General features: G+C 27.9%; 1 protein-coding gene across 2 annotated transcripts in view; it reads left to right on the top strand.

Moving 5' to 3' along the window:
- Window positions 1–4,283: 4,283 nt before the first annotated feature.
- The window catches only part of LOC107165042 (neuropeptide F receptor-like), an 81,532-nt gene continuing 68,601 nt past the window's right edge, over window positions 4,284–17,214 (top strand). For both annotated transcript variants that reach the window (XM_089220857.1, XM_015513091.2), the window contains exon 1: window positions 4,284–4,840. The gene's annotated coding sequence lies outside the window, so the exon portion shown is untranslated. The remainder of the gene's footprint in view (window positions 4,841–17,214) is intronic.

The following is a 17,214-nucleotide window of genomic DNA, read 5'->3' as shown; positions in this document are numbered from 1 at the left end:
GAGACGCGTCGAACAATACCATCCCCATACCTATAGCCCCAAAACTGTGCAAAACACTACTTCCCGAACAAAACGTAAACACAACAGCAACGGGGCCGGCGGCAACACAAGCGTTTACTAGACGGTACGGGACTTAGTGATCACGATAAGTGGAAACACTCAATAACTATGTGTAGGCTTCATATATTTCAATTCTGCTTTTTCGGCTAACTAATAAACATTATTATACACATTTTCAAATAATTGGACTATTTTTTTGACAGTTAATTGCGCACAACAATTTTTTTTCTTTAAATAGCATGATCCATTTTTGACCACAAATTATTTTTTTTTAGTATTTTTTAATGAATTTTAGTGGTTGAATTTCTTTTCTAAGTCAAAAAGTGACCGAGTTATAGCAATTTTATTTTATGTTATTTGCATGGGTATAACAGATTATAAAATACGTAGTTGGTAATCATAATCTGTTATACCCGTGCAAATAACATAAAATAAAATTGCTTTACCCCGGTCACTTTTTAACTTAGAAAAAAAATTCAACCAGTAAAGTTCATTAAAAAAATACCAAAAAAAATAATTTGTGGTCAAAAATGGATCATGCTATTTAAAGAAAAAAAATTGTTGTGCGCAATTAACTGTCAAAAAAATAGTCCAATTATTTGAAAATGTGTATAATAATGTTTATTAGTTAGCCGAAAGAGCAGAATTGAAATATATGAAGCCTACACATAGTTATTGAGTGTTTCCACTTATCGTGATCACACTGTATTCCGGACATTTTCACCGCACCGAACCATTCAGTCTTCATTCAACAAACCTTCAACAACATAAATACTTGAAGGAACCAAGACTATAGAAGATTTGACGATCCATACTACCCGCGAAGCCAACAACCAGCAGAATCGAAGGAAGTAGCCCGCGGCGTTGTGCACGGGGAATCAGCCGCATACACGTCATCCCGACTACGAGCACCAGCCGCACGAGGACCCTAGGCCAAGCACTAAGCAGTCACCGCGCTGCGTCGGACAATCAAGAGTCAAGACGCTGGTTTCCACAGCCACCACCAACTCCATCATTCGGAGACTGACATGTTACCCCCCCCCCCCCCCCCACGACAACTTAATCAAGTTTTGTCGAAACCCGGGTTAGGTATACCGCAGTAGCCGCTTCTTGTGAGTCACGTGCCGCGGTATACTGACCTCGTCCACACGGTGGCTGTAACCGTCCGTCCCCCCGATACATTCCACATTTGTAACTAGGACCTGGCAACTGCCGGCCGAGCTCTCACCGTCACGGACCGTCTTCATAGACCAACCGTTGCACCCGTGATCCTCGCTGCCCCTAAATTGTATAATATACCTATATGAAAATACAGAACAATCCATAATATCGAAAACCCAGGTGTTATTATTTCGGACGCCGGTCCGTTGTGACCGTGCCGTCTCAAAATTCAACGTCAAACATTTTGAATGAACTCAAAACATTATTAAATCCATTAATCGATCTAATAGCCGTAATTTTAAACAAACTCACTATAATATTTCCACGACAGTAATTATTTCTAACATTAAATCTCTTATTCACAAACCTGATTAAAATTATCTACAATCCCCTTACTATATTCTATTTGTATAAAAACCAAAAATCATTAATTAACCGTAATTAAATATTGAAGTGTAAAACTTGTATCAGTATGCATTATATGCTGAAACATTTTAGTTGTAATAAAAAAAAAGTATATTATATTAATCTGAAATGTTGAACATATTTTTTTCTTTTCGTTATAAATAAAAAAAATACGATAAGAATGTTATTGCAGTTGAAGAATGGGGATCAATAAATAGATGGTATAAATATTCAAAATTAAAATTGAAGAAAATATTGAAACTCGCTGTAGTAGAATGCATTATATTTTATACACGAAAAATACAGAAATATTATATTGAAGTACTTTTTCAGTTACATTAAATATTATTCAATTAAAGTTTCGAATTTTTCCTGACATACCAACAATATAATGAAAAAATAAAATATATTTGCTGTCTAAATGTGAAACCACGTAGGTATTCGCAAAGATGTATATTTTAAGAAATAAAAAAATAAACTTTTTTTAAATAAAGTAATAATCAACATTAAGAAGAAATATTAATTTAAGTATATTGCATCATTCAAATTTTTCGCAGTTCAGTATTCGTGATCTAGTTTTTAATATATTCCGTGTCTTAAATATGTCTATTTTGATTTAAAATGAAAAACAAACATTTTTATTTTTTTATATCTTAATCAATAGGTTATGATTAATTATTACATAAAAAATAAAAATATAGGTATGAATAGTTTGATTGAGTTTATATAAATAAGCCCGTCAATTATGACCAATAGATGTTAGAAACAGCTTAGAGGAAAATGGGCTAACGGTTGGCTTGGAACACGTAATGTTCCATAACAAGGATTCATCCAGGAGCCAGCACCGCCGGCCGACACGTGCACTCATCAGAGCGTGTTAGCAACTGAGTGTAGACACTCGGCCACACCAAGCCAATTATATTAAATTAAGAATAAAGGAAAATATACATTTTTAATGTATTTATTATCGAACGATTAGCACAACAGATGGTGAATAATTTGAAAAAATAAATTGTCATGTTAATATTATACTATATAGTGTAGTTCATGGAAATAACAATAGTTAGCATAATTTATTATTATACTTTTCTCAATGAAGAAAAATAACGATCCAATTCGAATTTATTTAAAACGTGTGTGCTGCAAAACTCACTATCTTTTTCACTTTCTATGGGGAACTATATATTTAAGATCTTAGTACGACTGTCTACTGCCACTTATTTATAAAAGAACTAACAATAGGAGTACGGATATCGATCTCATTTTGGTATTTACAACTTTTGGATTACTATCCTACTACTCTAAATTATGTGTTTGTTATCATGAAAGAGAAGTGAAAAAATAAAAAGTACCTACTTCAGTCGATTAATTAAAAATCGAAAAAAACATTGACACTGAGATGATTTTATTCTCTTGCATGGAACGATCGTTAAAAATTTAACAGTGGTCGAATGCGCATATTAATTAGTTATCTTGTCGATTCCAGTTTGGTTAGTGTAATATTATGTATAGGTGGAACTATGGGAGTGCAAGTCTAATGTCAAAAACAACCACGATTTGGGGGAATATTCATTACATAAGAGCGCGATAACACACTATAATAGTTATTAATTAGTGGTAAAATATTATTATAAGGTAGGTACTATAATATTATACCATACCTAGTTAACTACATTTAACACACAACTTTAAGACACAACTCGCAAGACGTCAGATGCCTCAATCGTGGCTGTAGCCGTATGACTTTAAGTGGTTTTGGATAAGGAATAAAGTGAAGGGACTAACTTATAGAGGAACAACCCCAAAAATGTTGATGTATACAAAATGTGTATACATAAATAATATTATACATGTTACTCGTGTGTTTTGACCGGACGAATGAAATATTTGCAGCCAACTGCTGAACTGCAGTGCATATTTATCGTTATAAATTGTGTATGCGACGTTTTCATTTAATACTATGTATATACACTCATACCTATTGCATTTTTTACGATTACTGCAGTACGTTTAAATAAAAACACCTAAGGGCTGTTAATAAAAACGTGTTTAAGTTAAATTGCTGATAATAAAGCGATAAGTGCAGATGATAGAAATGAGTCGTAAGGAAAATAAATTTGGAAACAACTATAATTAATTGTATACTACACAAAAACGGTCGTATCATTTCTGTACGTTTCAGTTAATTTACGGGAAAAAGTGACGGGTATTAAAACAACACGTTTCTTCTCAACTCGTACGAAGATAAATGTATTTTTTATAAGTAGTAAAGCAAAAAAAAATTACTTTAATTAAAAAAAAAAAAGTCATATTATAATGTATAATAAAATCGCTCTCTGTTGATTGTGTGTAACAAGAACTTGTCGCTACTGAGCGATATCAACCGACATCCATATTAATCTGGTTCCGATTCCGATCTGGTACCGTATAATATTATTATATTCGGTGACCATCGAGCTAGACATTGCTTCTTGCATAAAATAATATTATTGTAATATTTTTGTTTACCGCTGACACATGCGAGTCTCAGACGTAAGCGTCACCGCCGCGGCAACAAGTGTGTGTGAGCATTATATAGGACACTACCGGCGACGGCAAACGACGACGGCGACGACGGCGACGACAACGACGAGTGGTATCTCAGTGGCGGTGGGCCGTCAGCAGCAGCAGCAAACGTTGACGGACGTTGTGTGGGCGCGTGTGTGTTGTACGGCAGCAGCAACAACTAGTGCTCGGCGGGCGGCGGCCATCGAACGCGGTGTTTCCGATACCGACCGGCCGGAAGTAGACGTTCGCTCGTATTCGGGTCCGTTTCCGGACAGAACAAATACAATTGTATATATCTAATAACATAATAATTATATAATAATAAATATAATAACTAAAGTCAACGGACCGAAAAATGTCTGATCTCCGGCGGTCCTGTTTAATTTAACTTAATTCCGGCGATGTCCATCACATAATAATATAATATAGATAATACCAAAGGTATATAATAGTTTTGAAAATTTTTCTTCGTCGACGGTTCAGTGACAATTGTGTTAGATCACCTGCATGTGTTCACCACGGGACGGATGGTGGTTGAAATAATAATTTTAAGGAATAAATAAAATTAAGATTGAATTAACATACGTTTTCTTGGATCAGTTTCTGCGTGGTTTCAATACGTCACCTAAGTTGTAATAGGGTGCGTGGAGAGTTTACAATCCGAAAGGTAAGCATGTGCGATATTGTAATAATAACGTAATAATTTTAAAAATAATCGTTATCGTTATCGGTTGTCTGTTGTATCTTTTATAGTCACCCACGTTTATTTATTAATACTTTTTTTGACAGCTTCGACGTCGATGTAGAATATAGTACAGCTTTAGTGTTATATTATTAATTCATTGTCAGTGGTATTTAGAAGTGGAGTGAATGAAAGGGTGGTAATTAAAACCCCGGCACGAGACTGTCCCACATAATATATCCACTTTCTGAATATTATTATTAACACTAATAATGATATTTATTTTATTTAATACTTATTTTAAAATTGTATCATACTGAAAAAGAAATGCATTAAAAATAAAAAATACTAACACTTACTTTTGAGAGAGAGATATGCACTCGCACTCAAATAAACCCCCCTTCCACACCATACTCGTTTATTCACAGTTAATTTAAAAATTGTCTTCACTATTAATGTAAATTTATTGTTTCAATAATATTATGGATCTTCCTCATGAAATGTCTTGTTGCCTAACCGGTTACAGTTGTAGTTTTCTCATTCCGTATGCGTCTGATATGGTTTCCTCGTCCCTTATTACAACTACATATGTCATAATATGAAATTTTCTATCATCATAAAAAGCAAAAACTACAATATGGTATAAATGTTAAATTAGATTATAAAACTATATTATAGAACTGTTATTATTTAACTTTACGGAAGGATTATAAAACTGTTTAAGATTTTACATTTGTGGAGAAATTGGTTTTCAACATGATACAAAAACAAATCCAAAACAAAAAAAAACATTTTCTTGTATAAATATAATACAAAAAATAAATCTCAATGGGTTTATCAAACTAATTCCAGGAAAATTAATCTATTTACTTCTAACTAATACTGAGTTTTATAATTTATTACATCAATCGTGTGTTGTTCCAAGATCACTTTTAATATTCTCTCCCATGTATAATGTATGTGTAACTTTTATCAATTGTCATTATTTATATTTACAAATAAATATTTATAGTTCATTTTGGATTGGATTTGAATGAATAAAATTCAATTAATGGGTGGGTGGTCAGTTAATTGTGTACGAGACAATTAATTTGCTATATTCATCTATTCAAACAAAAAAGAACTTTGATCTTAGTCATAAAATATGTCTTTTCAGAAAAACAAGTATAATATATATTATCTCAATTAAGTCCTTGAGCTTGGGAAACTAAAAATAAACAAGTAAGTTTGGTAATATAATATAGGAAGGTACTCCATTCGATAAATTTAACAGATACTTTATTTAAGGACATTTTAATTATAATTTATAAGCTTTGTTTACTTGTTTTATTAACAATATTCCCAATTAATTATTAAAAGCTTATATTAAAAATAATTAAAATTATGGTAAATTTACTTAAATCTGGTGTTTAGAACAACTTTTTCTCTTCGCTCACATATCGACGTCACAGAATATTTCTGGTAACAATTATAATTATTAAACATACATTTTAAAACTAGGATAATTATTCATAATATACTTGGAAATAAAATATAGTCTAGTTGAAACTGTTAAATTAAAATTTTTATGGAGTAAATACTAAATAATAATCTAAAAATATAAGATTTTCGAAAAGTTTTTTATTTGAGATTCTGAAATGAATGAGATAAATATATAGATTTTACAATGACTTGGATGTATTTTTTAAGTCTGAAAATACATTCAAGGTAACTAAAAAATTACTTCAATTTTCAACTTAGGATCTTTTCTGGTAGGTAAGTGAATTCAAACATTTTCTCGATAAGTATTAATTTGGAAAAAAAATTAAAAACAAGAATTTTAAAGCGAGATTTTGACAAAATCAATTGTCATTTGTTGGAATTCAAAACGTGTAAGTTATTCTTTAATTATCAATAATGGTACAACCATATACAAAATATTTTATATATTTTTAAGCTGTTTAAAGTGATTTAAAATTTATTTTTAATGTATTTTTCTATAATTTCCCATCGATAAAGAGATTTTAATTTGGTTGAAAACATTAAATGTATGATGCAAGGTTCCACATAAGTTTTTATTTTAGTTGTTTTAAAACATTTAAGATATATAGACAATAGACATGACTATTTTTTAGACTTTCAAATTTAAACATTGACAATATTTGAATATTTATTTGTTGCTAAAATTGTATGAAACCATTAATTTTTTATAGTTTATAGGCTTGAATATTTGATACAAAATTCCTGACAAGTAGTTGAAAATAAAAAATCTGAAACAGGTATATAAATACAATTTATTTTTAATTTACATTTTAAGACCGAATTTCGACGAAATTAAAGTGTAATTTAAAGATTGTTAATAAAAAAAAATAATAGTTTAGACTCGATACTTTTAGTTTACATGTGTTAGCGGAAATGTGTATAATATATTTAATATATAAAATGCCTAGGAATTCTATATAATACCTGTTGGTCTTAAAAAAAGTGTATAATACATTTTTTTTTACACACATTTCCTAAATATTCTGTATAATAACTAGGCATTTCATAAAATGACAAACAATAAATTGTTAATCGCTGTAGAGTAGTGAAATAATCCAAAAAAATAAATTTCCTTCTATAATAATAAAGACAATTATTAATTTTATTAGCTCACAAAAAAATATTTATTACAAAGTAGGTATCAATTTAATATTACAGAATATAATGCATAAAAAAAAAAAATAAATAAATTTGTAAATTGTATGGGTAGTGTACTAACATGCAGTTATTAATTATTATTACTATTATATTATTCTATAAAATACAAAAATCTATGTAGAACGTAGGTACTTATTAGGAATAAATACAATATACTTATTTTAATTTATCTAAACTGAATATAGTATTATAGTCGGTATATTATATACAAAATATCATCAACATTATAATTATTAAACTATCTTAAGAACATTAAAATTTATTTAGTTAATTCATGTAATATTTATTTTATACTAAATGTATGTGTTAAATATTTTGTATGTTTTTTAATAATGATCTACATTTTCATTTTTAAAAAAAATACAGTTTTGAAATCGTTTATTTTTACCATGTAAATTTTTTGAGTTTTCATTTGGTTCACTAGAAATCTAAAATGTATTATATAATATATCATTATATTTCAATAAAATAGATCTGTCAAACAGATTTGATTTAAATGCATTCAATAATTTCAAAATAGTGTACCTACCCACCTAATATATTTTGTAATATATTATTCATAATATACTTATATAAGTAGATATTCTTAGTTAGAATTCAGGGCTAATAAAACTAGAGAAAAATATTTTTTTTTACTTTTCACGTATTATTTTTTGTTTAATTATAATATTCATGTTAATTATTTGACATAAGACACAATATTATTAAGGTAAGCATTTAGCTTAATTAAACTATTATAACTATTAAAATTAATTATCCGTCTGATATTTCATTATATATCGATTAAAAAAAATTAAGATGTGTTAGGTCACAAAAGAGTATTTTTCAAGTTCTTTTCCCATACAATAAAATTGGTTGGTAGGTACTTAAGCCATTGTTTTAATTTTTATCATAGTATGAAAAATGAAAATACCTCAATATTTAGTTAATTTCTAGTTAAATTTACAAAGTACCTATTTACTAGTAAGTAATACAATTGAGTATTAAATTTCTCATCACTAAATCTTTATAAATAACATTAGCTTACATTTGGTAACGAAATAAAGTCTTTTGATGATAATTTAAAATTTTTAGCTAAAATATACAGTGAAAATAAAATTAAACAACAGTTTAAATTTACAAGGAAGTATACCAACAATTAAAAGCATTCATTTTAATATTGCCTTTTAAGTAAAGTATTATAATCATTTGTATAAATTAAAAATAATACTAGGAGTGTCGCAAGTGGGCGGCTTCAGCACCAGGTTTCTGGCTTTAGCATTCTTTTTTTATCACTTAAGCTGATTATACAAAATTATGTATAGATTGTTTAAACTAAATAAAATAAAAAATAAAAAATGAAATAATACAACAATGTTAATAACATTATAATATATCATCTATCATGATATAATAATATTAATGTTATAATAAAAATAACAATTGAATTACTACTATTATTATTACTTTAAAATTATTATTATAAATACAAAAATAGACGATAAATAATTGATGAGTAAGTTAAATATCAAATAATATTTAATGATTTACCAATTATTTGAATAAAAAAAAAATAAAAAATAAACCTAATCTTTTGATTTATAATGCTAAAAAATGTATTTTTTTTGTTGAACCATCACTGAGTATAGACAATTAAGTCAGGAAAACTAAATAAAAATGTATTAAGTTTAAATATCTGTGTATCATTATTTGGATTAGTCAAAATGCTCTGATTTTCGACACCAGCATATTTTCTGTTAGAAAAACGATTCTATTTGTTACTTTTAAAAGGTCAAAATTGAAAATTCCTTGTGTATTTTGAAAGCATCGGTAAAAAAAATGGTAATTTTAACCTCAAAACCTACAAGACTTAAGTTTTTTAATCGATTTTTGTTTTTAAAAATTTTGCAACCATTTTCCATGTAAGTTATTATGTTTAATGCATATTAGTGCTATTTTTATTTTTGTTTGAGACATTTTTTTTAATTTTGTAAATTTTTTAAAGTTATTCTAGATAAAAACTTTTTATTTAGTAAATTAACTTGAAAATGTAATGTAAAATTTTTTCATAAATTTATATGATGAAAATTCAAAAATATCATAGGTACCTACATAGGCACAATATTATTTTATGTATTTATGCATTTTAAGTTAAAATGTTGATAAAATTCACCAAAAACTCAAAAATGTTTATACTATTTTTCAGTTAAAAATGTAAAAAAAGTTTTTCTTCTCATATCTATTTCGAAAAACTTTAATACCTATAAGATTCCCAAAATGTTTTTCTACCAGTATCAAAAAAAAATTTCACCGTACGTTGCGCTGTATTTAGCCGTGAGGTACTTTCAAATTGTTATGCATTTTTTTTTTTTAACTATCAAATTTTATTATTTATACAAGTATACTAGGATTAAACAACATCTCCACTCATAATTGTTTTTTGTATATTATGATATATCATTGAATAATTCAGATAAAAAGCATCCATTATTATGAAATGCTTTGCATCTAATATACAGCAGATCGGTAACCACTTGCCAACTTTTTTTTTTTATTACTCTTAAATTTTTAGTTTAAAAAAATTCAATGTTCTGAATCGTTTGATAGTCAATTAAATTATATAGAAACGATGCACGTAAACAAGTTGTGAACCGTATAGGTTTTCTGGGTAAGTGGTGACTTCTTTTAAGAGTTCTCAATCGTTCGATAGCCATTCTACATGCAAATAACGAGCTGGGGGACGAAATTGATGTCATCGCTCCTTAGCGGAAAATATAAACCAGCCGTTTTTTTCGTGCACATCGATTTTGAAATACTTGTTTATATTATATTTATGTATATGTATATGTACCTGTGACGTCACCTTTATGAGCTGTATAAAAGCTTCGATTTTTAACGTAAAAGTTGATTTATGCACAAATGGTACTTAATTTTGAACCGTTATGCAAATTAAGCAACTTTTACACATTTAATCGATTTTATATAAAATTCTCTCAGAAATTATTTTTCATAATTTTCTCATCAAAGTTTTCATGACTATTTAAATATTAAATATCGTAATTGTTTCAACATCATTTTAAACATTGTGAATCTTAGTGAGTGATGTAATATGTAAAGCAATATGACTAAAAAATATTATGTTTACTTGAAACCCTGATGATTGATGTTATTAACAATTACTTTGTGATTGTTAAGAGCTCCAATGAAAAAGCCTTAATATTAAGTGACGTTTAATATTTACGTATATGTTCATCAATAAATTAACACTAAAACAATATATGCTATATTGATTACTTCCTTTCGTTCTGAATGCACCATAATAGTTGTAGTATATTCAATATTTCAAGTGAATTCAGTGGTAAATATAATAAAAAATTATTTCTATTGTAACACAGTCTAACATAAAAAAAAAAAAATAAGATATTTAGTAAAATGCAGATTTATCTCATCTCAATTCAAACAACATATCTACTTAACATAGATGCCAACCAATATTGTTCGTTGAAAATAAAGAAACTTTCTAAGCTTTTATATTATTTCTATATATGTATATATATATATATATATATATATATAAAGCATTTATGTCTAACCTTCTCTGTTAAATAATAACCCCTTTCCGTATGATTAATTAAAACAAACACGTACGCAACGGTACACAACTGTTGTGTTAAACTCCCAATAGTGTTTTTTTTTCTAGAAATAATTTGTCAAATGAAATATATTAACACATCTATTTTGTATGTGACAGATGTGTTATTTTATAAATTCACTTTACAATGTATTGTTTTTACTATATATATATATATAGTGTAATAATAATAATGAATACAGTATAAGTTATAGATGAATATAAAACGTACGAACTATATTATTCTTCGATACCGATACATTTGTTTTTCAGTATATTTTAGAAACAAAAAAGATGATATTTTATATACACACTTTACACTTTTACTCACTTGTCTCACTTTATATACAACAAACGTTCAATCGAAGTATAAATATCAATTTTCAAATATTGATACACGCACCAACTTTTTCTTTTCTTAAAGTTCTCCTTGTTAATCAGTAGTCGTACTATTGATGTCAGTGTTGTGGAAATGTATGCCACTCAATGATGAACAGATAATCAGTATACTTCTATAAACCTTACTTAAAATTCAATAAACATAAATAAACATAATATTATATTATCATAGATTTGTATAATTGAGTACTTTTAAACACATATTTTAAATTAATGAATCCATAGCGGAACAGAATAAATCACGAAGTTTGGTTGATTTTATTAAATAGTTGTTTTTCATAATCAAATTTAATTTTTAGTGGGATAATTTTTGTTAATTATTGAAATGTATAATTTATAATTTATTATTAACATATTTACAGATGCGACGTTATTAAAAACTTTCATCATTAAGTATTTGTTCCCAACAATTCATGTTGGAAGTGGATTATTTTTTCATATAAACGTATAAGAATATTGTTTTTGTGTTTTATAAAAATAATATACGTAACGCGTTTCACAATACCTAATTACATAAAATTGTACCAACTTCACTATCACACAAATATTATTTTTTTTAAATAAAAATCGTTTAGACGTCTACATTTCAGCCCAGGTTAATATTTTATGCAGCGGAAAATTTGAAAATTGCTAATCGATACAGAAAATTATGAATTTGATATTAGCATGATATCTGGTTAATGTAAATATTATAAGATATTTTTTTTGATGATATCTTTGTAGCATTATAGCAATAGCTTAAAATGAATATTCTACTATTTTTATTACAGTGATACTATTCTAATAATGACATTATTTAGATTATTTAAAAGTATTTATCGATACAGAAAGTTAATATTAATGCAAAATTAAACCTTATTAAATATTAGGTGTATTATATGCAATGAAAGTTTCGTTAATAGATGTATTTTTAGAGCAAGTTTAAATCATCTGATCAACACACCACTTTTCTTATTGTTGCTTTTTGTGCACGTATCTTGCGGGCTTAGTTTTCTTTAGTATACATAATGCATTAATATGTATCATTATTTAATAAATGTCTTGTATATATTATCCGTTTCTATCACAGCTGAGGTTTTTATAATATATAGATGTTTGTCAAGTTACACGATATGGATATACGATATATTGAATTACTGATAATATTAGAAATGTAGATTTAACATTTATTTGCAATAGTGTCGGGTAAATTTTCTGTCAAGAATTACCACGAAATATTTTTTACCAGTTGAGATTGCATTACATACTGGGTTTCAATTTCGATTCTATGGCGTGTAAATATGTCTGAGGTGCCTTATGAAGGGTTTAAAATAGTATTATTTTCAGTTTTTATGTACATTTATGTAGTTTGACGAGCTGATTTTGAATATGTCTGGTTATTGGTTTATAACTTCTCTTTTGGTTGAATAAATTGCACCTTCATCCAACTCGAAGCTATTTCTTTGTTATTTTCTGTACAACGAGAAATCTGAGACGCATTAAATAAACAGCAGTTCGTGGTGAGATTTGTAAGTTTTGAGGTACAGCTGTTTTTATTTGTTTTATTTTCAAGGCTGTGTCAATTATCAAAACGGAAAAACAACTATGCGAGAGAAAAGATTTAGACAGAAGGCTGGAGATTGCACATCACGGGATACTGAGTGCTTTTATCTAGAGCAATACATAATATTATACGTACCAGACACCACAAAATGCTTGAGCTATATAATATTATCCTACACGTATAATATATAATAATATTGTCTCGAAATCAATCATTTCGTAGACTCGTGCGGCTGTGTGGTACACAATCGAAGTGCGTGAATTGTAATCACAAGAAATAATATAAGTGATAAAAATAAGCACCGAAGTGAGTACGACGATGACCAAATCGTTTGTTTTAACGGTGGTCCATCTAATCTAGAATATAATTGTTCAAGGGAAACGGGGATTCGTTGTTTCAGTATAAAGTATAACAGATAACACGCTGTTAGTCAAAAATTAAGGGGAAAAAACATTATTTGAGGGGGGTTTATAATCCTGGTTGCACCACTGGTTTCATAGAATCAGCGACGTTTTATTTTATACTCAGCGAATCGGATACTGTTAAACGCGTACCGGATACTTGACATTAACAGCTTGTCCTATAGTAACTCTGAATTCCGGACCCGTTTAGTTTACGTAAGCAGTACAAAACACTGTAATAAATGCGTATTAGCCACGAGACGGCTGATAAATGGGTGATGGTAATGGTTATCGTAATGCATGATAATCTTGAACCCCTTCGCGGGATCGTTAAGTCGAAATACAATGAACATGCACGTGACATAGCCCCTGAACGATTATGGATCTATGCTACGAGAATCCGTTACTGTCTTACTGACTTCCGAGGTGTTAGGTGTAATTATACGTGGAGCAGTGTTGTTATCGAGGGACCAATTAGCCACTTTCCATTTGCGCTTCGCGTTTCGTGTCCATCTTAATGGAAGTCGGCTGTTTAGTTCGCTCATCAAACCGAATTCCACGTGATGTGATCGAGTTACACAAAGTTTGTTATTCAAGTTTCGTGTAATATCGTCCGTTTCGGCAATACTGTAAAAATAAACATTTACGATCCCGAGATTTATTGTGTGAAATCAAATTAAAAATATCCGGAAATAATATATCATATGAAACGGGAATTGAGCACTATTATCGCATTGTTCACATTAACACTAGTGTCGCATAAATTCTAATAAGTTTATTTCAAAACATAATGTAAATACCTTGGGAGCTTACTTAAGTCACTTCAAAATATCTTGAAATGTCGTTAACTTAAAACTTTTATTTTTAACAGAAAAAAATAGAACCTAGCTGGTGGGAACTGTTTATCATAATACTGTCACCCTGAGACTCAAAACCTACAAAAAATGCTAAGTATAATATTTCATACTCATTGTGTCAACCACTCAATAACCATACGATTGGTAGTAAAATATTATTTATTATTCTACATTTATCCATAAGCTAATAGTTCAATAAACACAAAATAGGATGGTTTTTGTGAAAAAGGAACTAAAGTTAGTTTTTAAAAATTGTATATTATACTTTTGTTTGTAAATAATTTTACGCTGGGTAGTTTGGTTACACTGATCTCATTGTTAATAATATTATCTGTAGAAACTATTTATTATTATTGATAGAACTATCATTTAATTTTGACTTGACATCACGATACAATTTCCATCCCAGAAAATCCAAATTAAATTGAAAATAAAAACTAATTTAAAAGACAAAGGAAGAACAAAAAAGTTCTAGATATAGAACTTTTTGTTTCTTAACTGACGTATTTTGATAGTTTTTAAAATTAAGGTTTTTTTGTTATTAGCTTTTTGTACATACAATTAAAATTAAGGTTTACTTGGAACAAAAACAAATTTCAATACTTAATACTTAACAATTTAGTTATTTTCTAGATTTGTCAATCAGTAACTATCATCCACTACGAGAGAAATAATATTAGCTTTAAGTTTAAAAATGCGTCCTTGGACAGTTTGATAATTTATAATGGAACATTTTGGTTCTGAGCTTTCAAGTTTACAATAATTTTTATCACGCTAAGGATAATTATAGATAATATTTCTAATCAATATGTCAGTTTAAAACATTTTAGTTTTATAAAATGATGTGTAAATTTTTTTTTCTAAATTAATCTTATATTTTTTGTATCATATTGTTTTGAATCTTAAATATTATGAAACCAAACTAAATAGTTAAGTCTGATTTGTGTTTTAAACAGTTGTAGTACCTATTTATTGTTTGAATGATATAAATATCACATAATGTATTAAGTACTTAGTGGATTAAAGATTACGGTAATATAATTTTAGCAATTTTTTTTCTTTGCTACTTTGAGGAAATAAAATTTCCATTTAACGGTTTAATTATAAATTCACCAAACATTTTTATTGCTGAAGTAAAAAACTTCATAAAAAAAAACTAAAGTAAAGTAGGGGCATATCAATGTTTAACCTAAATACCCAATGATTAGCATAGATGACTGAAGTATCTAAAATACGATAACATTGCCATGAATACTAATGGTGGGATTCAGGCAATCAATCATGGTTGGTCATTGATAAGGGTGCATTTATGATAATATTAAAATACGTGATATTGAATTGTAAGGAAAATATTCAGTAAATTGTACTCATGATTTATACTAGCTTTTTATAAATAAATAAAATGTAGATAGTAAGTCGTATCATCATAGTTATTTTTCTGCTATAAAAAAATATTATATTTAACCAAAAACAATAAATAGTGATTAGTCGTTCTAATTCTAAAGCAGCGGTTCTCAACCTTTCTATAGTCACGTACCACCTACACAATTTGAAAATTTTTACGTACCACTTGACCATTTTTTTGCTTATTAATAATGTATACGTTTATGTTATATGTTTAGAATCTAAAGAAATATGTTACATATAAAAATCATATAATATAGCATACAATAAACGAACACTTTGTATTCTATTGTTCGATTTGCATAATGCAGAAACTTTGTAGGTGATAATAAATTGCTAATAATTGGTCGCTGACAACTAGTGCGATAGAAATAAACCGAGAAATACATTTTATAAGATGAGATAAAATTAAGTTGTTCAATACTTTAGATTACAACGTCAGTTCACAATTATTGTGATTGCAATCAGAGTGAATTTGGTAATATTTGACAGTAGAACATAACAATTCATTGAAAAAAAATTAAATGCTTTTCGAGTTTTTCTATCGTTATTATTTTTAAAGTTGATTACTTTTTTTAATGACTTCATATTTCAAACTCCTAAGCAAAATGATATCTAAAGATCGATTTTTAGATTCGGACACGTAGTTCATTGGTTATAAGTATTTACAGTTTAGATAAGTGGAGTGGAGTAGAACACAGAGGTACTTCGCAAAATGTTGAAAACTACTCTACTAATTTAAACTTTAAAGGCTTATAAGTTATATCTAATGAAATACTGGTCCTAAAATTGATTTTTATGGATTGGATACTCCAAATAATAATCTGCTTCGGAATATTAAATTAAAAATATATAGTATCCTTCAAAAAATTAAAACACTTTTAAAAACTTATGACGATGAAAAATAGTAAGAAATATTTTTTCTCAGTATTTTGCTGTTATGACATTACATCAAATTTTATTGAAAGAATATTTTCAAAAAAGTTGGAACTTTTTGAATTGATGAGTATTAACACTTAAGTGAATCACCCAGTAGATAATATTACAGATAACACTTATAATATTTATTTAGAATTTATCTAGGTTATAGATTATACATAAAAGATGACCAAATGTACCCGTGAATAGGGAAAAAGTAATTTGAATCTCACATTTTTAAAACGGCTTTTTTTTACTATAAATAAAATAATATTAGCCTATGTCGCTGAGGGCAAATTTGTGTTAATAAATAATAATAATAATAAAAGTATAATTTATAACTTTACATTTTTAAACAATGTGGGTATTTTATACCCAATGATATTTGCAGAAAATTTAACACATATTACTATGAAGTAATTACAATTTACAATAAAACACGCGTCACTAATAAATACTCATAAAAAAGAACATAAAAATAAAATCGAACGAATATAGGCAATAGAAATAGCTTTAAAATAATAATGAATATTTTGTTATAAAAAAGT

The sequence above is a fragment of the Diuraphis noxia genome, unplaced genomic scaffold (genome assembly GCF_037042655.1).
Source record: "Diuraphis noxia isolate RWA-SAM2 unplaced genomic scaffold, SU_Dnox_SAM2 contig0002, whole genome shotgun sequence".
Classification (NCBI taxonomy): domain Eukaryota; kingdom Metazoa; phylum Arthropoda; class Insecta; order Hemiptera; family Aphididae; genus Diuraphis; species Diuraphis noxia.
The sequence above is the reverse complement of the archived record's forward strand: the minus strand, read 5'-3'. Positions and strand labels throughout refer to the sequence as shown.